General features: G+C 47.6%; 1 protein-coding gene across 2 annotated transcripts in view; it reads left to right on the top strand.

Annotated features, from left to right (window-relative positions):
• The window catches only part of SNX13 (sorting nexin 13), a 266,302-nt gene that overhangs the window by 676 nt on the left and 244,033 nt on the right, over positions 1–21,593 (top strand). The gene's annotated exons all lie outside the window — the stretch shown is intronic.

Raw genomic sequence — 21,593 nt, 5'->3', positions numbered from 1 at the left:
ATGTGACAGCACAGTATGTGGGTCCCGGGTGACATGTGACAGCACAGTGTGTGGGTGCAGGGTGACAGGTGACAGCACAGTATGTGGGTCCCGGGTGACAGCACAGTATGTGGGTCCCGGGTGACAGCACAGTATGTGGGTCCCGGGTGACAGCACAGTATGTGGGTCCCGGGTGACAGCACAGTATGTGGGTCCCGGGTGACATGTGACAGCACAGTATGTGGGTCCCGGGTGACATGTGACAGCACAGTGTGTGGGTGCAGGGTGACAGCACAGTATGTGGGTCCCGGGTGACAGGTGACAGCACAGTATGTGGGTCCCCGGTGGCAGCACAGTATGTGGGTCCAGGGGGACAGGTGACAGCACAGTATGTGGGTCCAGGGGGACAGGTGACAGCACAGTATGTGGGTCCAGGGTGACAGGTGACAGCACAGTATGTGGGTCCCGGGTGACAGCACAGTATGTGGGTCCAGGGTGACAGGTGACAGCACAGTATGTGGGTCCAGGGTGACAGGTGACAGCACAGTATGTGGGTCCAGGGTGACAGGTGACAGCACAGTATGTGGGTCCAGGGTGACAGGTGACAGCACAGTATGTGGGTCCAGGGGGACAGGTGACAGCACAGTATGTGGGTCCATGGGGACAGGTGACAGCACAGTATGTGGGTCCTGGGTGACAGCACAGTATGTGGGTCCTGGGTGACAGCACAGTATGTGGGTCCCGGGTGACAGCACAGTATGTGGGTCCCGGGTGACTGCAGAGTATGTGGGTCCCGGGTGACAGGTGACAGCACAGTGTGTGGGTGGAGGGTGACAGGTGACAGCACAGTATGTGGGTGCAGGGTGACCGGTGACAGCACAGTATGTGGGTCCCGGGTGACAGGTGACAGCACAGTATGTGGGTCCCCGGTGACAGCACAGTATGTGGGTCCAGGGTGACAGGTGACAGCACAGTATGTGGGTGCAAGGTAACAGCACAGTATGTGGGTGCAAGGTGACAGGTGACAGCACAGTATGTGGGTCCCGGGTGACAGCACAGTATGTGGGTCCCGGGTGACAGCACAGTATGTGGGTCCCCGGTGGCAGCACAGTATGTGGGTCCAGGGTGACAGGTGACAGCACAGTATGTGGGTCCAGGGGGACAGGTGACAGCACAGTATGTGGGTCCAGGGGGACAGGTGACAGCACAGTATGTGGGTCCAGGGTGACAGGTGACAGCACAGTATGTGGGTCCCGGGTGACAGCACAGTATGTGGGTCCAGGGTGACAGGTGACAGCACAGTATGTGGGTCCAGGGTGACAGGTGACAGCACAGTATGTGGGTCCAGGGGGACAGGTGACAGCACAGTATGTGGGTCCAGGGGGACAGGTGACAGCACAGTATGTGGGTCCAGGGTGACAGGTGACAGCACAGTATGTGGGTCCCGGGTGACTGCAGAGTATGTGGGTCCCGGGTGACAGCACAGTGTGTGGGTGGAGGGTGACAGGTGACAGCACAGTATGTGGGTGCAGGGTGACCGGTGACAGCACAGTATGTGGGTCTCGGGTGACAGGTGACAGCACAGTATGTGGGTCCCCGGTGACAGCACAGTATGTGGGTCCAGGGTTACAGGTGACAGCACAGTATGTGGGTCCAGGGTGACAGGTGACAGCACAGTATGTGGGTCCAGGGTGACAGGTGACAGCACAGTATGTGGGTGCAAGGTGACAGCACAGTATGTGGGTGCAAGGTGACAGGTGACAGCACAGTATGTGGGTCCCGGGTGCAAGGTGACAGCACAGTATATGGCTGCAAGGTGACAGCACAGTATGTGGGTGCAAGGTGACAGCACAGTATGTGGGTGCAGAGTGACGGGTGACAGCACAGTATGTGGGTGTAGGGTGACAGGTGACAGCACAGTATGCGGGTTTAGGGTGACAGGTGACAGCACAGTATGTAGGTGTAGGGTGACAGCACAGTATGTGGGTGCAGGGTGACAGCACAGTATGTGGGTGCAGGGTGAAAGGTGACAGTACAGTATGTGGGTGCAGGGTGACAGCACAGTATGTGGATGCAGGGTGCCAGCACTGTGTTTGTGACATGACAGGTGTCGGCAGTATGTGAAATAAGGGTGACAACAGTATTTGGGTGCAGGGTGACAGGTGACAGCATTATGTGGATACGGATGACAGCAGTATGTGGATAGATGGTGACAGCAGTATTTGGGTGCAGGGTGACAGCATTATGTGGATACGGATGACAGCAGTATGTGGATCAGACAAGTGACAGCTGCATATGGGGCCGGCAGCTACACACTAAGTGTTGCAGACAGTTGTAGGTTGGACAGGAGACAAGTGACCACAGTGTGTGGGACACATGGCAGGAGACAAGTGACAGCTGTATGTGTGATAGACTGCTGTAGAATGGCAGGAGACAGTAGAATGTGAAGTTGGAGTGATATGTCACAGTGGTATGGTGGCTAACATTAATAATAGGAAGGAGACAACATTAATCTGCAAGGGTAACATCTGTATGGGGGTTGAGGTAATAGTGGGAAAGCTTGTAATAAATCTGGGAGACACCAGTGTATGATGGTGATGAGATGCGTAGACAGGAGTACACTGAACAGGTGAAAACAGTGTGTGGAACTGAGCTAACATGTGACTGTAACAGGAAGGCTGGTTATTTATAAGCTGGTAGCAACCAGGACAGGTGACAGCAAGGTGTGTGGAGGGGAGTGGGGGGGAAGCAGTGAATTTCTGCATTGTATCTTGCATGTTTTGCACTGCACATGCTCTGTAACTGCAGTTACTGGTTATGCAGAGCTGTACCCATTTCAAGCGCATGCCCACTTGCAACTGAGATGTCGTAACCTGGCCTTCTCACATAATGCTTCATGAGCATGTGCCAATGGAACTGTGAGCTATGCATAGTTGAACGGAAGCAAAATTATTCCTGCTTCCAGATGCATAATTTGCACCAAGTGTAGGCTGTCGTAAGTGTATCCTGATCAGGTGATGAAGAGTAGTACACCAATCATACTGATAATGGTGGGTTGTCTGCAAAGATGTATACATCTCTGCATATGGGCGAAGATGCACTTTTATTTCTGTGCATACAATATGGTAGCGTGTATGCATGAAGCCCTTAGGCCACAGAGACATGGGGGCACAGTGATAACCCAGAATAACACTCATTTTATTAGCAATCGTATTACAGCGATTTTAGAGTAACTTTGTGGTGCTGCTTTCCGAATGTGACATTGGTTTTGCTAGATTGGCTCTACTTTTGAGACACATGGATGAGCAACAAGAAAAACACAATGGACCTAATTCAGACCAGATCGTAGCACATCCGCGATCAGTCTTCAGACCTGTGGGGGGACGCCTAGCACAGGGCTAGTCCACCCCGCATGTCAGGCCTGACACCCCCCTCCCCGCACAAGTAACGGCGATGCTTTTGTACTGGAAAAGTAGCTCCCAGCCAGCGCAGCTCCTGCACGCTGGCAGGGAACTACTCATCACGCAGCCGCCACGGCCCGCCCCTCCCAACGTTTCGGGCACACCTGTGTTGCCCGGACCGCACCCCCTAAATGGCGGCCAAACGCTGCCGGCCCGCCCCCTCCCGCCCAGCGACCGCCTCTGCCTGATTGACAGTCTGCGCCGGCGCATGCACAGTTCAGACCTGATCGCTGGTGTGCGAAAACGCACAGCAGCAATCAGGTCTGAATTAGCCCCAATATACAGTAGCTGCAGCAATACATCATGCCTAAAATGTTATCATCCAAAATGTACATATGCCCTCCTCACTGATCTGCACCTGTACCTAGTGTGACACTAGGAATGATCTTTTCTGTGGAGGTGATGGGCAGAAGTTGGCGAGACTAACCTGGGCATCTTACGACACTGCTGTTATATGCCCAAGTGAGACTGGGCATCTAACTACAGTACAAATTGGCCAGAACTGTGGACCATATTTAAGACAGAGGGCCAAATGTAACCGCCTGTGGGCTGAAGAGAGTGCCAGTGTTTTGTCGAATTAGACGCAATGTTTACAAGGTGCAATTTGTTTCTGTAAAGGCAAAACCAACCTGGCAGCTACATAGCTGAAACATCAGCACTTTTGCTAAGCCGCAGGCTGTTACGTTTGGCCCAGTGTGGGTTTATCTGCGGAACGTGCGAGTGGGAAGTGATGTCATTTATCTTGGGTAGTAAAGGTGTGCAGACATTCACCCGTCTATCTAGTTATGTCTATGTGGCCTGGGTTTGACAGTTCATTCAAATACTGTGTGTATCATTTTAGGTTAATATTTCTTAAGAACTGAAATACTAGTAAAACGCTACAGTGTACACAGGTTACGTTTTCTTATTTCATTTTCTCCAAAACTTTCTGCTTTATAGCTTGAAGCAACATGGACTCTATGGGGAAATTCAATTGATTGTGGGACTCACCACGGCTTTTAGCTCTCTGGTTAAGACCCCATAGCTGTTCAGTTATTACCTGCGGCAACCTCCAAGGCTTGGGCGGGGATTTCTGTTCACACCTCTGGAAGGGGCTATCAGAAATCCATGTTAAGTGCACCCTCGGGCTTACTGCAAGCGGCAATTGCATAGCTCTGGGCACTTTACCCGGACTCTATACCTTACTGTGCGTAATGTTCATTCTAGCACCCTGCACCTTATACAGACCAGAGTGTGCTAGAAGCACCAGATCAGGCAGTGACACCCCAGGCAGGGAAGAGGAACTGCACAGGATGTGACAGGTACCTGGTCCTAGAATCAACACTACGTGCGTTAGCCATGGGGCTTACTGAGGGATATAACTGAATAGCTCAGGACACTTAACCCAGGAGCTAAAAGTCCACTGTAACTCCCGTGTCTAATTGAATTCCCCCTTATAATTCTACATTAATAATTTTCACATGTTGTATCAGTGATGTGTCTTATCATTTGAACTATGGTCACATATGCCCTAGATTTATAGGGCGCCTTTCTCTATCCATGATGGAATTTAATGTTATATTATTGGAAAGCTTTATATGTTATCTGTGTCATGAAGTGCCATTTGTTCATGAAAATGGGTATCTCTCCTTTTGCAGTGGTTATGCATATTGGATATTTTTAATATTTTTCTTGCCTTATAAGAATGTGGTGATCTGTATGACTTTTTTTTAATAATATCATTATGTTATTTTATATAAAATCATTTAGAGCTGGCACTTAAGACATATTGGTCTAGTTTCACATGTTTATCAGGGGTTTATTAGTCATCTGATATTTCTGTGGTCACTGTGATTTGCAGAAGGATTTTGCTACCTGACCCATGTCTGACTGAACAGCGCTGTGTTGTAAAATAGCTCAGGTGGTTCCTTGAGAGATCTGTGTTTCTATTTGTTGTTATTGCTGTGATCAATACAGCCAGACAGCAGTACAGAGCCACTAAGCATGATTGAAGGGCACGCACAGCTAGAGTGTCTTCTTGGACAGACTAATAGACTTAATGAAGAACGCAGCCCTGCATGTGTTCCATAAGGAATAATTGTCACACTCCACCGATAGTACAGAACGGACGCTGCCACTTTCATCATGGAGGTTGACTGCTTCCTGAACTGGGAAAATTGTGATAGGATTTAGAGCCTGTTAGTTCTGTAAATATATATATTTTTTCTTTTATCTATATACCAATAAATAAAGCTCAGAAAGGTGTAAAAGTAGAACTCTGACCGTTTATTGTATAGCTGACCCTTTTTCTTGTGTCAGAGGTGTGGTGGGCATAAAACTCCACGGGGTATATGAAATTGCGGTTGAATTCCCGAAAATGTCGAAAAACGGGACATTTTCGCCAAAGAAAAAAATCGACAATGCAATTCAGTACTTTTCGTCAAAAAAACGGACTTTCAAAATTCGACTTTTTGAAATTCGACATTTGACAAATTCGACATTTCTGCAATGGTACAAATGCGACATTTCGACAAAAGTATATTCAATTGAAGTTTGTAAATTCGACAACAGTGCTTTTAGACAGTAAATTCGTCATTTTCAATCCGCCTCACTTTGCTGGCGGAATCTAATAAAAAAAAATTTAAAACATGTTTTTTTGTGTTTTTTTTATTGGTAATAGCATATCTATTTATATTAGAAGGGATTAGGTACTTGGTTTGTCTATTTAGGAGGCACAAGTATTTTTTATATATTTTTAAAAATGTATATATATATTTTTTTTATGGAATGGGTTAAAAATCAGAAAAAAAAAATATGCGTGTGGTCCCCCCTCCTAAGCATAACCAGCCTCGGGCTCTTTGAGCCGGGCCTGGTTGTAAAAATACGGGGGAAAAAATGACAGGGGATCCCCCGTATTTTTAGAACCAGCACTGGGCTCTGCATCCGGTCCTGGTGCCAAAAATACGGGGGAAAAAAAGCATAGGGGTCCCCCGTATCTTTGGAACCAGCACCGGGCTCCACTAGCTGGGAAGATAATGCCACAGCCGGGGGACACTTTGATATCGGTCCCTGCGGCCGTGCCATTAAAACCGCAACTAGTCACCCCTGGCCGGGGTACCCTGGAGGAGTGGGGACCCATTCAATCATGGGGTCCCCCCCCCTCCAGCCACCCAAGGGCCAGGGGTGAAGCCCGAGGCTGTCCCCCCCCCCCCCCCATCCATGGGCTGCGGATGGGAGGCTGATAGCCTTTTGTGAAATGAAAGAATATTGTTTTTTGCAGCAGAACTACAAGTCCCAGCAAGCCTCCCCCGCAAGCTGGTACTTGGAGAACCACAAGCACCAGCATGTAGGGGTAAAACGGGCCCGCTGGTACCTGTAGTTCTACTGCAAAAAAATACCCAAATAAAAACAGGACACAGACACCGTGAAAGTATTACTTTATTACATACATGCCGACACACATACTTACCTATGTTGACACGCCGACTCTGGCCACGTCTCCAATGTCGACGTCCGGGGTACCTGAAAATAAAATTATACTCACCTGATCCAGTGTCCGGTTCATTTTATTGTAATCCACGTACTTGGCAAAACAAAAAAACGCATACCCGAACCAGACGGACTGAAAGGGGTCCCATGTTTACACATGGGACCCCTTTCCCCGAATGCAGAGACCCCCTGTGAGTACTGTCACAGAAGGTCCCTTCAGCCAATCAGGAAGCGCCACTTCGTGGCACTCTCCTGATTGGCTTTGCGCGTCTGAGCTGGCAGCGTATCGTACAGCTCCCTCCATTAGTTTCAATGGTGGGAACTTTGCGGTCAGCGGTGGGGTTACCCGCGGTCAGCCGCTGACCGCGGGTGACCTCACCGCTGACCGCAAAGTTCCCACCATTGAAGATAATGGAGGGAGCTGTGCGATGCGCGTCTGACAGCTCCGACGCGCATACAGCCAATCAGGAGAGTGCCACGACGTGGCGCTCCCTGATTGGCTGAAGGGACCTTCTGTGACAGCAGTCACGGGGGGTCTCTGCATTCGGGGAAAGGGGTCCCATGTGTAAACATGGGACACCTTTCAGTCCGTGTGGATCGGGTAAATGCGTTTTTTGGTTTTGCCAAGTACGTGGATTACAAATATCACAGGACACTGGATTTAGGTGAGTATTAAGTTTATTTTCAGGTACCCCGGATTCGTCGACATTGGAGACGTGGCAGTCGGCGTGTCAACATAGGTAAGTATGTATGTGTCGGCATGTGTGAAATAAAGTTCTATTTTCACGGTGTGCGTGTCCTGTTTTTATTTGGGTATTTTTTTGCAGAAGAACTACAGGTACCAGCGGGCCCGTTTCCCACCCGCATGCTGGTACTTGTGGTTCTCCAAGTACCAGCTTGCTGGGGAGGCTTGCTGGGACTTGTAGTTCTTTTGCAAAAACCAATATTCTTTCATTTTTACACATGGCTATCAGCCCCCCATCCGCAGCCCTTGGATGGGGGTACAGCCTCGGGCTTCACCCCTGGCCCTTGGGTGGCTGGGGGGGGGACCCCTTGATTGAAGGTGTCCCCACTCCTCCAGGGTACCCCGGCCATGGGTGACTAGTTGGGTATTTAATGCCACGGCCGCAGGGAGCGGTATAAAAGTGTCCCCCGGCTGTGGCATTATCTGTCCATCTAGTGGAGCCCGGTGCTCGTACAAAAAATACGGGGAACCCCTACTCTTTTTGTCCCCCGTATTTTTTGCACCAGGCGCAGAGCCCGGTGCTGGTTGTTAAAATATGGGGGATCCCCTGTAATTTTTTTACCCGTATTTTGGCAACCAGGACCGGTTCAAAGAGACCGAGGCTGGTTATGCTTTGGAGGGGGGACCCCACGCAAATTTTTTTCTGTTTTTTTTCACATTTGTAAAAATCGAATCAAAATCCGTCAATTTGGCCGTTTTTCGACAGCGGGACTGTCTAATGCGTTTTTTATTGAATATGTCGAATTCCGGCACCCACCTACCGGAATTCGACGGTCGAATTGTGTCGAATTTAAAAACGGCTAAAAAAGTGCCGCAATTTGGCCGGAATTGCATATACACCATGGCATATAGAGGTAGATGTATTGATCCTGGAGAAGTGATAAAGCAGCGAGAAGTGCAAGGTGATAATGCACCAGCCAATCAGTTCCAATATGTAAATTGACAGGAGCTGACTGGATGGTGTGTTATCACCTTGCACTTATCACTGCTTTATCACTTCTCCAGGCTTAATACATCTGCCCATATGTATGTGGAGGCCTTAAGCCCTGTACACATGGACGGCTCAGCACACATCTCTCCCTCCACTCAGCATGATGTGTGCTGAGCGAGGGGGGCGCTCATTTCACCCAGCGGTGAAATGAGCAATCGCACTAGATTTGACAGGCATGCATGCCAAATCTAGAGCTGGCTATAGCGACGCGCGGGACCGCGCATTGCTGTTTCCGCGCACTTTACACACGGAGAGATCCGTGCTTAATTTCTATATCAGATTGCTTAGAATTTAAGCACGGATCTCTCCATGTGTAGCTTTCCCTTTAGTGTCTCTGAGCGGCATATTTATCACATCCAACATTTCTAATGTGGTTGTGATGTTATAATAACACCCATAGTCATGTTTATCATGTGCCGGGACAGAGCTTACAAGAAAGGCTGGTTAGAAGATGTAATTGCTACCGCTGTTACTTTACTTCCAGGCTCCGACCCGGTGAGTGTAATGCGCATGTGTAGCAGTCTCATGCATCAGGAAGGGTCGGCGCGGAGGGTGGAATCCTTTTCTAAAAAAAAAAAAAAAAATGTCCTATAGTAGCTCGTAGGGTACTTTGACCTAATGCCATCGGAAGACGGCACTAGCTTTAAGGCAGAGTTCCAGAAAATGGTACATACGTAGTGGCAGTACTTAATACTGTAGCCATTTTTCTGGGATATCATAAACTGTACTGGATTATGGCTGAGCAAAAATCTCTAACATACTTTAAGATTATATTATTATATTAGATTTAGAACGTAACGAAAAATGTACATGCTAAAAGGAGTGTGGCACGTTTTGTCGACACCATAATGTCAGCGTAGTTGTAATGCCCACATGCTTGTCATGTCAACATTGACTGCGTTCGCATTCATCATATCAACACTGATAAAATGTCAACATGATTAGAATGTCGACAAAACGTCCCTGATGGTCTAATGGTGATGGTGGTCTGGTCCAGCAGCTCCGGTGGTGTCTGGTGGTCAGGTGATGATGACTTCTGGTGGTGTGTATATCCCTTGTCCTGGCCCAAACCTCCCCTCCTGTTGCCGTATAGGAGCCTGCTAACTAATAAACAAAGGCAGCATTCATGGTGATGCCTCACACACCCTTTCCTAGTACCTGCCGACTGAGAAGAACGCTCAGAAGTGACGTCAGATGCTGAGATTGCCTCTCTGTTTCTGACAAGAAGTCTGGTATTTTAGGTATAAAAAGTCCACGGAGGCCTTTAAAGTGCATCCCTAGTGCAATATTAAGTCAAAACAATAGTTAAACCTATTTATAGCGCACAGTTATTAACTCGCACCACAGAAATCCAGATGGAAACATGTGAGCCAGCAGGCAGGGACGTATCCTGTGCTTCCTGCTACTCTACCTTGGTAAAAAAAATGTAAATGAACTATTGGCGGAGGCATCCTGGAGATCAGAGGTATTCAACATACAGTCCCGGTTTCCTATTAGGGAATACTAAAACTGTGGCAGGGCATGCTGGTATATGTAGATCAACAGCAGCTGAAGGGCTGCATGTTTTATACCCCTGATGTAGTCTGAAAGTATGTGACCTTCTGAAATCAGAACAACCTCAGTGAGATTCTGCTAGTCAGGGTAATCCCATGTCATCATCCAGGATCCTGTGTAAACTTGCAGTTCACACTCTTAAAAGCTAATTTCCGCATACTGTACGTATGTACAGCACAGTGACACGTCAGCGGGCTGCAGGATCGTTATTCCCTGTCTTTGTAATGTAATATGAAATATATTACATTACAAAGAAACAGGATTTTGACAGCAGATAACAACTGCTTGGCCTGCTGGTCTGCGCATGTACGTACTGTACACACTCTTACTACTAGGGTTCATTTTTGTTGAGAGCCTATTAACCTACCAGTATATTTTTGGGGTTGTGGGAGGAAACTGGAGCACCTGGAGGAAACCCATGCAAGCATGGAGAGAGAATATACAAACTCCACACAGTTAGGGCAGTGGTGGTAATCGAATCCATGACCTCAGTGTTATGAGGCAGTAATGCTAACCATTACACCATCCGTGCTGACCAAACTTTTTAATCTAAACTGTCCATTCCCTGTGTCACTAAACGCTATTACAAGAGGTTTATGTACTTCCTTTTAGGTGTGTGCATCCTAGGACCTCAGTTTTCCAATTAATACAATGAGAACAGGTTGTTATATGACAAAGTGTGTCACTGTGCTGTGTATTGTGGTGTGCTACCAAGCAATGTACAATACACTGCTGCTACGCCTTGATGAAGTCAAGTGCTCCTACCAGTTAAGAGGTCACGCAGTATTAGATATTGAAAAGATAATACTTTTTTTTTTTTCTCTTTAAACAAAAAAAACCAAACAAACCTGTTTTTATTAGTATGTAATAACTTGGCGGCACTAGCCCAGCCCACACAAGCACAGGTTAGGGCCTGATTCAGAGGTGATGCCAACGTTTTCACAGTTAAACTATATTGCCGATAGTTATTGCTAAATTGTATTTTTGCGAATATCTACAAAAAACGGGCTCAATTCAATTCTAAGAGATTTGAATAGCACCGGGAATTAGCTCCCGGGGCTATGCAATACAGCGCCCTATGGCACCCAATGATGGGAGTTCCTCTCGTACCGCCGACAAAAGTGCTGGTGCAATGCTGATTTCTGCCCTTAGCCGGCGGAAACAGCATCGCGCCAGGCACTTAAGTCTGATAATGCCTGTTCTCCCGACAAAACACTCTGTTTAGTCCGGGAGAACGGGCATTCTCCAACTTACCATTGCACTGTATTGAATAGCCACGGGAGCTAATTCCTGATGCTATTAAACTCTCTTAGAATTGAATTGAGCCCCTTATTTGTGGTGGTGTAGCTTAATCAAACCATACATAACACGAAAAAAGAAAGTGGTTTTCTAATTGCACTGCCCCATAGTAGTAGTAGTAGTAGTAGTAGTAGTAATTATATTTATGTAGTGCGTTTTTGACAAAATTAGTATATACATTCTTAAAATAATACCTAATTATTAATCAGTCAAAACTAATTTGATTCCTGGTGAAAAAACGACATCAAAAATAATAAAAAAAAATGTAAAATTCCATGGTGATAACTATAGAAAAAAAACAACCACTGCACACCCTACACCCACTTCTTTAGTAATCGCCTCTCCGGAGTCCAGCACCTGCTACGGCAGCCCCGCAAAATCAGGGGGAAAATGGTGCAGTGGCTATTTTCCCGTAGTGTTGCACATGCGCAGTAAGTGAACCACCGGGAAAATTTCCACTGCACCGTTTACTGAAGTTATGCACATGCTTAGTACAGTCTAGCACCACTCTAGAGTCTACTAGTGTCCATAGCCTGACACTGACTAAAGGTGGGTACACACTGGCCGATATATCGGCCGTTCTCTTGAACGGCCGATATATCGCGGGTCCGTCGGCCAGTGTGTACGGGTGATATGTCTGTGAACTCCGTCATTCACAGACGTATCACGTCGGTCCTACAGCACAGCTGACGGCCAATATATCTACCGATATATTGGCGCGTCGCTGTGTGTGTACGGGCGGTCGGCCGACCGCCCGTACACATGCTGCCGCAGCCGACGGTGATTGACAGCTGACGTTCATGACGTCGGTCCCTGACGGATCGGGCAGTGTGTATGCTCAACACACTGCCCGATCCGTCCATAGATATATCTGCCGATCAATATCTATCAGTGTGTACCCACCTTTAGCGCTGCTGGCTAGAGAGAGGTGAGTGCCCAAGCTGTAGACTGCACCTCTCAATAGCCCCTCTATCTCTTAGAACATAATCGCGCAATACATTTTCATCTGGTAGAGGTCTTGCAACACGATTCTTTACTAGTATATAGTATACAGCAGGAATAAAGAGAACAATATATTGCTGCATCTATAAACATGAAACTAGCTACATTTAAAATTGTAACTCTCTAATTACAATAGGAGATGAATCATTTAGATTTTAATCTGATTAGCATGATAGCGGAATGGTTATAAGTGTAAGCTTTAATCTTTTATTTTTCTCATGCTTTCGTTGTCATTAATATAGTTGCTAATATTATTTCACTTGTTGGTTATTTTCAGCCGGAATAAAATAAATGTTTCATAATGAAGTGTCTATTATATATTTATCCTATTATGCAGTGCAACTGGATAAACGCTTTTCAGGAATAGCATCTCCATTCTTTGGCATTCTAAATTATATTGATAAATTCTATATAACTGTATTAAGTTTCAGACTGGGGAGGAATAAAAGAATAATAATTATATATATATATATATATATATATATATATATATATATATATATATATATATATATATATTAGAGATGAGCGCCTGAAATTTTTCGGGTTTTGTGTTTTGGTTTTGGGTTCGGTTCCGCGGCCGTGTTTTGGGTTCGAACGCGTTTTGGCAAAACCTCACCGAATTATTTTTGTCGGATTCGGGTGTGTTTTGGATTCGGGTGTTTTTTTCAAAAAACCCTAAAAAACAGCTTAAATCATAGAATTTGGGGGTAATTTTGATCCCAAAGTATTATTAACCTCAAAAAACATAATTTACACTCATTTTCAGCCTATTCTGAACACATCACACCTCACAATATTATTTTTAGTCCTAAAATTTGCACCGAGGTCGCTGTGTGAGTAAGATAAGCGACCCTAGTGGCCGACACAAACACCGGGCCCATCTAGGAGTGGCACTGCAGTGTCACGCAGGATGTCCCTTCCAAAAAACCCTCCCCAAACAGCACATGACGCAAAGAAAAAAAGAGGCGCAATGAGGTAGCTGACTGTGTGAGAAAGATAAGCGACCCTAGTGGCCGACACAAACACCGGGCCCATCTAGGAGTGGCACTGCAGTGTCACGCAGGATGTCCCTTCCAAAAAACCCTCCCCAAACAGCACATGACGCAAAGAAAAAAAGAGGCGCAATGAGGTAGCTGTGTGAGAAAGATAAGCGACCCTAGTGGCCGACACAAACACCGGGCCCATCTAGGAGTGGCACTGCAGTGTCACGCAGGATGTCCCTTCCAAAAAACCCTCCCCAAACAGCACATGACGCAAAGAAAAAAAGAGGCGCAATGAGGTAGCTGTGTGAGTAAGATTAGCGACCCTAGTGGCCGACACAAACACCGGGCCCATCTAGGAGTGGCACTGCAGTGTCACGCAGGATGGCCCTTCCAAAAAACCCTCCCCAAACAGCACATGACGCAAAGAAAAAAAGAGGCGCAATGAGGTAGCTGACTGTGTGAGTAAGATTAGCGACCCTAGTGGCCGACACAAACACCGGGCACATCTAGGAGTGGCACTGCAGTGTCACGCAGGATGTCCCTTCCAAAAAACCCTCCCCAAACAGCACATGACGCAAAGAAAAAAAGAGGCGCAATGAGGTAGCTGTGTGAGTAAGATTAGCGACCCTAGTGGCCGACACAAACACCGGGCCCATCTAGGAGTGGCACTGCAGTGTCACGCAGGATGTCCCTTCCAAAAAACCCTCCCCAATCAGCACATGATGCAAAGAAAAAGAAAAGAAAAAAGAGGTGCAAGATGGAATTATCCTTGGGCCCTCCCACCCACCCTTATGTTGTATAAACAAAACAGGACATGCACACTTTAACCAACCCATCATTTCAGTGACAGGGTCTGCCACACGACTGTGACTGATATGACGGGTTGGTTTGGACCCCCCCCCAAAAAAGAAGCAATTAATCTCTCCTTGCACAAACTGGCTCTACAGAGGCAAGATGTCCACCTCATCTTCACCCTCCGATATATCACCGTGTACATCCCCCTCCTCACAGATTATCAATTCGTCCCCACTGGAATCCACCATCTCAGCTCCCTGTGTACTTTGTGGAGGCAATTGCTGCTGGTCAATGTCTCCGCGGAGGAATTGATTATAATTCATTTTAATGAACATCATCTTCTCCACATTTTCTGGATGTAACCTCGTACGCCGATTGCTGACAAGGTGAGCGGCGGCACTAAACACTCTTTCGGAGTACACACTTGTGGGAGGGCAACTTAGGTAGAATAAAGCCAGTTTGTGCAAGGGCCTCCAAATTGCCTCTTTTTCCTGCCAGTATAAGTACGGACTGTGTGACGTGCCTACTTGGATGCGGTCACTCATATAATCCTCCACCATTCTATCAATGTTGAGAGAATCATATGCAGTGACAGTAGACGACATGTCCGTAATCGTTGTCAGGTCCTTCAGTCCGGACCAGATGTCAGCATCAGCAGTCGCTCCAGACTGCCCTGCATCACCGCCAGCGGGTGGGCTCGGAATTCTGAGCCTTTTCCTCGCACCCCCAGTTGCGGGAGAATGTGAAGGAGGAGATGTTGACAGGTCGCGTTCCGCTTGACTTGACAATTTTGTCACCAGCAGGTCTTTCAACCCCAGCAGACCTGTGTCTGCCGGAAAGAGAGATCCAAGGTAGGCTTTAAATCTAGGATCGAGCACGGTGGCCAAAATGTAGTGCTCTGATTTCAACAGATTGACCACCCGTGAATCCTTGTTAAGCGAATTAAGGGCTGCATCCACAAGTCCCACATGCCTAGCGGAATCGCTCTGAACTGACTTCACGTGTGGCAAGTTCAAAGGGCATCAGAACCTTGCACAACGTTGAAATCATTCTCCACTGCACTTGAGACAGGTGCATTCCATCTCCTATATCGTGCTCAATTGTATAGGCTTGAATGGCCTTTTGCTGCTCCTCCAACCTCTGAAGCATATAGAGGGTTGAATTCCACCTCGTTACCACTTCTTGCTTCAGATGATGGCAGGGCAGGTTCAGTAGTTTTTGGTGGTGCTCCAGTCTTCTGTACGTGGTGCCTGTACGCCGAAAGTGTCCCGCAATTTTTCTGGCCACCGACAGCATCTCTTGCACGCCCCTGTCGTTTTTTAAAAAATTCTGCACCACCAAATTCAAGGTATGAGCAAAACATGGGACGTGCTGGAATTTGCCCATATTTAATGCACACACAATATTGCTGGCGTTGTCCGATGCCACAAATCCACAGGAGAGTCCAATTGGGGTAAGCCATTCCGCGATGATCTTCCTCAGTTGCCGTAAGAGGTTTTCAGCTGTGTGCGTATTCTGGAAAGCGGTGATACAAAGCGTAGCCTGCCTAGGAAAGAGTTGGCGTTTGCGAGATGCTGCTACTGGTGCCGCCGCTGCTGTTCTTGCGGCGGGAGTCCATACATCTACCCAGTGGGCTGTCACAGTCATATAGTCCTGACCCTGCCCTGCTCCACTTGTCCACATGTCCGTGGTTAAGTGGACATTGGGTACAACTGCATTTTTTAGGACACTGGTGAGTCTTTTTCTGATGTCCGTGTACATTCTCGGTATCGCCTGCCTAGAGAAGTGGAACCTAGATGGTATTTGGTAACGGGGGCACACTGCCTCAATAAATTGTCTAGTTCCCTGTGAACTAACGGCGGATACCGGACGCACGTCTAACACCAACATAGTTGTCAAGGACTCAGTTATCCGCTTTGCAGTAGGATGACTGCTGTGATATTTCATCTTCCTCGCAAAGGACTGTTGAACAGTCAATTGCTTACTGGAAGTAGTACAAGTGGGCTTAAGACTTCCCCTCTGGGATGACCATCGACTCCCAGCGGCAACAACAGCAGCGCCAGCAGCAGTAGGCGTTACACGCAAGGATGCATCGGAGGAATCCCAGGCAGGAGAGGACTCGTCAGACTTGCCAGTGACATGGCCTGCAGGACTATTGGCATTCCTGGGGAAGGAGGAAATTGACACTAAGGGAGTTGGTGGGGTGGTTTGCGTGAGCTTGGTTACAAGAGGAAGGGATTTACTGGTCAGTGGACTGCTTCCGCTGTCACCCAAAGTTTTTGAACTTGTCACTGACTTATTATGAATGCGCTGCAGGTGACGTATAAGGGAGGATGTTCCGAGGTGGTTAACGTCCTTACCCCTACTTATTACAGCTTGACAAAGGGAACACACGGCTTGACACCTGTTGTCCGCATTTGTGGTGAAATACCTCCACACCGAAGAGCTGATTTTTTTGGTATTTTCACCTGGCATGTCAACGGCCATATTCCTCCCACGGACAACAGGTGTCTCCCCGGGTGCCTGACTTAAACAAACCACCTCACCATCAGAATCCTCCTGGTCAATTTCCTCCCCAGCGCCAGCAACACCCATATCCTCCTCATCCTGGTGTACTTCAACACTGACATCTTCAATCTGACTATCAGGAACTGGACTGCGGGTGCTCCTTCCAGCACTTGCAGGGGGCATGCAAATAGTGGAAGGCGCATGCTCTTCACGTCCAGTGTTGGGAAGGTCAGGCATCGCAAACGACACAATTGGACTCTCCTTGTGGATTTGGGATTTCAAAGAACGCACAGTTCTTTGCGGTGCTTTTGCCAGCTTGAGTCTTTTCAGTTTTCTAGCGAGAGGCTGAGTGCTTCCATCCTCATGTGAAGCTGAACCACTAGCCATGAACATAGGCCAGGGCCTCAGCCGTTCCTTGCCACTCCGTGTGGTAAATGGCATATTGGCAAGTTTACGCTTCTCCTCCGACAATTTTATTTTAGGTTTTGGAGTCCTTTTTTTTCTGATATTTGGTGTTTTGGATTTGACATGCTCTGTACTATGACATTGGGCATCGGCCTTGGCAGACGACGTTGCTGGCATTTCATCGTCTCGGCCATGACTAGTGGCAGCAGCTTCAGCACGAGGTGGAAGTGGATCTTGATCTTTCCCTAATTTTGGAACCTCAACTTTTTTGTTCTCCATATTTTATAGGCAGAACTAAAAGGCACCTCAGGTAAACAATGGAGATGGATGGATTGGATACTAGTATACAATTATGGACGGACTGCCACGGTTAGGTGGTATAAAAAAACCACGGTTAGGTGGTATATATTATAATAATAATACAATTATGGATGGACGGACTGCCTGCCGACTGCCGACACAGAGGTAGCCACAGCCGTGAACTACCGCACTGTACACTGGTTGATAAAGAGATAGTAGTATACTCGTAACAACTAGTATGACACTATGACGACGGTATAAAGAAAGAAAAAAAAATACCACGGTTAGGTGGTATATATTGTAATACAATTATGGATGGACGGACTGCCTGCCGAGTTCCGACTGCCGACACAGAGGTAGCCACAGCCGTGAACTACCGCACTGTACTGTGTCTGCTGCTAATATAGACTGGTTGATAAAGAGATAGTATACAATACATACAACAATATACTACTATACTGGTGGTCAGGCACTGGTCACCACTAGTCACACTGGCAGTGGCACTCCTGCAGCAAAAGTGTGCACTGTTTAATTTTAAATTAATATAATATTATGTACTCCTGGGGGCTCCTGCTATAACAACCTGCAGTGCTCCCCAGTCTCCCCCACAATTATTATAAGCTTTGCCTTTTATACATTGATGTGCAGCACACTGGGCTGAGCTGAGTGCACACAGACTGAGTCACACTGTGTGACTGGCTGCTGCTGTGTATCGTTTTTTTTCAGGCAGAGAACGGATATAGCAGAGAACGGATATATTATATTAAAATAAATAAAAGTTAACTAACAACAACTGCACTGGTCACTGTGGTAAACTCTGTCTGACTCTGCACAATCTCTCTCTCTCTTCTAATCTAATTTCTAATGGAGAGGACGCCAGCCACGTCCTCTCCCTATCAATCTCAATGCACGTGTGAAAATGGCGGCGACGCGCGGCTCCTTATATAGAATCCGAGTCTCGCGAGAATCCGACAGCGTCATGATGACGTTCGGGCGCGCTCGGGTTAACCGAGCAAGGCGGGAGGATCCGAGTCTGCTCGGACCCGTGAAAAAAACATGAAGTTCGTGCGGGTTCGGTTTCAGAGAAACCGAACCCGCTCATCTCTAATATATATATATATATATATATATATATATATATATATATATATATATATATATATATATATATATATAATATATGTGTGTGTGTAAAATATATTTCTCTGACGTCCTAGTGGATGCTGGGAACTCCGTAAGGACCATGGGGAATAGCGGGCTCCGAAGGAGGCTGGGCACTCTAGAAAGATTTATGACTACCTGGTGTGCACTGGCTCCTCCCACTATAACCCTCCTCCAAGCCTCAGTTAGATTTTGTGCCCGGCCGAGGTTGGATGCACACTAGGGGCTCTCCTGAGCCTTTAGAAAGAAAGTATAGAAATTAGGTTTTTTATTTTCAGTGAGACCTGCTGGCAACAGGCTCACTGCAGCGAGGGACTAAGGGGAGAAGAAGCGAACCTGCCTGCTTGCAGCCAGCTTGGGCTTCTTAGGCTACTGGACACCATTAGCTCCAGAGGGATCGACTGCAGGCCCAGCCTTGGTGTTCGGTCCCGGAGCCGCGCCGCCGTCCCCCTTACAGAGCCAGAAGCAAGAAGAGGTCCGGAAAATCGGCGGCAGAAGACATCAGTCTTCACCAAGGTAGCGCACAGCACTGCAGCTGTGCGCCATTGCTCCTCACACACACTTCACACTCCGGTCACTGAGGGTGCAGGGCGCTGGGGGGGGGGCGCCCTGAGAAGCAATAATAACACCTTGGCTGGCAAAAATACCACAATATATAGCCCCAGAGGCTATATATGTGGAAAATACCCCTGCCAGAATATAGGAAAAAGCGGGAGAATAGTCAGCGGAAAAGGGGCGGAGCTATCTCCTTCAGCACACTGGCGCCATTTTTCCCTCACAGCTCCGCTGGAAGGAAGCTCCCTGGCTCTCCCCTGCAGTCTACACTACAGAAAAGGGTAAAAAAGAGAGGGGGGGGCACTAAATTTAGGCGCAGTATACATTTATATAGAAAAAGCAGCTATAGGGGACATAACTCAGTTAGTCCCTGCATTATATAGCGCTCTGGTGTGTGCTGGCATACTCTCACTCTGTCCCCCCAAAGGGCTTTTGTGGGTCCTGTCCTCTGTTGGAGCATTCCCTGTGTGTGTGCGGTGTGTCGGTACGGCTGTGTCGACATGTTTGATGAGGATAATGATGTGGAGACGGAGCAGATGCCTTTAGAAGGGATGTCACCCCCTGCGGGGCAGACACCTGAGTGGATGAGCTTATGGAAAGAAATGAGTGCACGTATAGACTCCTTACATAAGAAATTTGACGACATGCCAAATGTGGGACAGCCGACTTCTCAGCTCGTGCCTGTCCAGGCGTCTCACAGGTCATCAGGGGCTCTAAAACGCCCGCTACCTCAGACCGCAGACCCAGATGTCGACACTGATACTGACACCAGTGTCGACGACGATGAGTCTAACCTGATGCCCGCTAAGGCCATTCACTGCATGATTGAGGCAATGAAAGAGGTGTTACACATTTCTGATATAAATACAGGTACCACTAAGAAGGGTATTATGTTTGGGGAGAAAAAACTACCCGTAGTTTTTCCCCCATCAGATGAATTAAATGAAGTGTGTGAAGAAGCGTGGGCTTTCCCTGATAAAAAATTGGTAATTCCTAAGAAGGTACTAATGGCGTTCCCTTTCCCGCCAGAGGATAGGTCACGTTGGGAAACACCTCCTAGGGTGGATAAAGCGCTCACACGTTTGTCTAAAAAGGTGGCACTACCGTCTCCGGATACGGCCGCCCTCAAGGAACCTGCTGATAGAAAGCAGGAAGCGATCCTGAAGTCTGTATACACACACTCAGGCATTATACTTAGGCCAGCTATTGCGTCAGCATGGATGTGCAGTGCTGCCGCTGCGTGGTCAGAAAAACTGTCAGAAAATATTGACACACTAGACAGAGACACGATCCTGCTAACCATAGACCATATCAAAGACTCAGTCTTATATATGAGAGATGCACAGAGGGAAATCTGCCGGCTGGCATCTAAAGTAAGTGCATTGTCCATTTCTGCTAGGAGAGGCTTATGGACTCGCCAGTGGACAGGAGATGCAGATTCTAAAAGGCACATGGAAGTTTTGCCTTATAAGGGTGAGGAATTATTTGGGGATGGTCTCTCGGACCTAGTTTCCACAGCAACGTCTGGGAAGTCAGCATTTTTACCCCATATCCCCTCACAGCCTAAGAAGGCGCCGTTTTATCAGGTTCAGTCCTTTCGGACCCAGAAAAACAAGCGTGGAAAAGGCGGGTCTTTTCTGTCCAGAGGCAGAGGTAGGGGAAAAAGGCTGCAACAAACAGCAGGTTCCCAGGAGCAAAAGTCCTCCCCCGCTTCTTCTTCCAAGTCCGCCGCATGACGGTGGGGCTCCACAGGCGGAGCCAGGTACGGTGGGGGGCCGCCTCAAGAATTTCAGCGATCAGTGGGCTCGCTCACAGGTGGATCCCTGGATCCTTCAAATAGTATCTCAGGTTTACAAACTGGAATTCGAGGCGTCTCCACCCCACCGGTTCCTAAAATCTGCCTTGCCGATTGCTCCCTCAGACAGGGAGGCGGTGCTAGCGGCAATTCACAAGCTGTATTCCCAGCAGGTGATAATCAAGGTACCCCTACTTCAACAAGGCCGGGGTTACTATTCCACACTTTTTGTGGTGCCGAAACCGGACGGTTCGGTGAGACCCATTTTAAATTTGAAATCCTTGAACACATACATAAAAAAATTCAAGTTCAAGATGGAATCGCTCAGGGCGGTTATTGCAAGCCTGGACGAGGGGGATTACATGGTATCCCTGGACATCAAGGATGCTTACTTGCATGTCCCCATTTACCATCCTCACCAGGAGTACCTCAGATTTGTGGTACAGGATTGCCATTACCAATTCCAGACGCTGCCGTTTGGACTGTCCACGGCACCGAGGGTATTTACCAAGGTTATGGCGGAAATGATGATACTCCTTCGAAAAAAGGGAGTTTTAATTATCCCGTACTTGGACGATCTCCTAATAAA

This window comes from Pseudophryne corroboree, chromosome 5 (genome assembly GCF_028390025.1).
Source record: "Pseudophryne corroboree isolate aPseCor3 chromosome 5, aPseCor3.hap2, whole genome shotgun sequence".
NCBI classification, from domain to species: domain Eukaryota; kingdom Metazoa; phylum Chordata; class Amphibia; order Anura; family Myobatrachidae; genus Pseudophryne; species Pseudophryne corroboree.
Note: the sequence above shows the minus strand (reverse complement) of the source record. Positions and strands in the feature narration are given on the sequence as shown.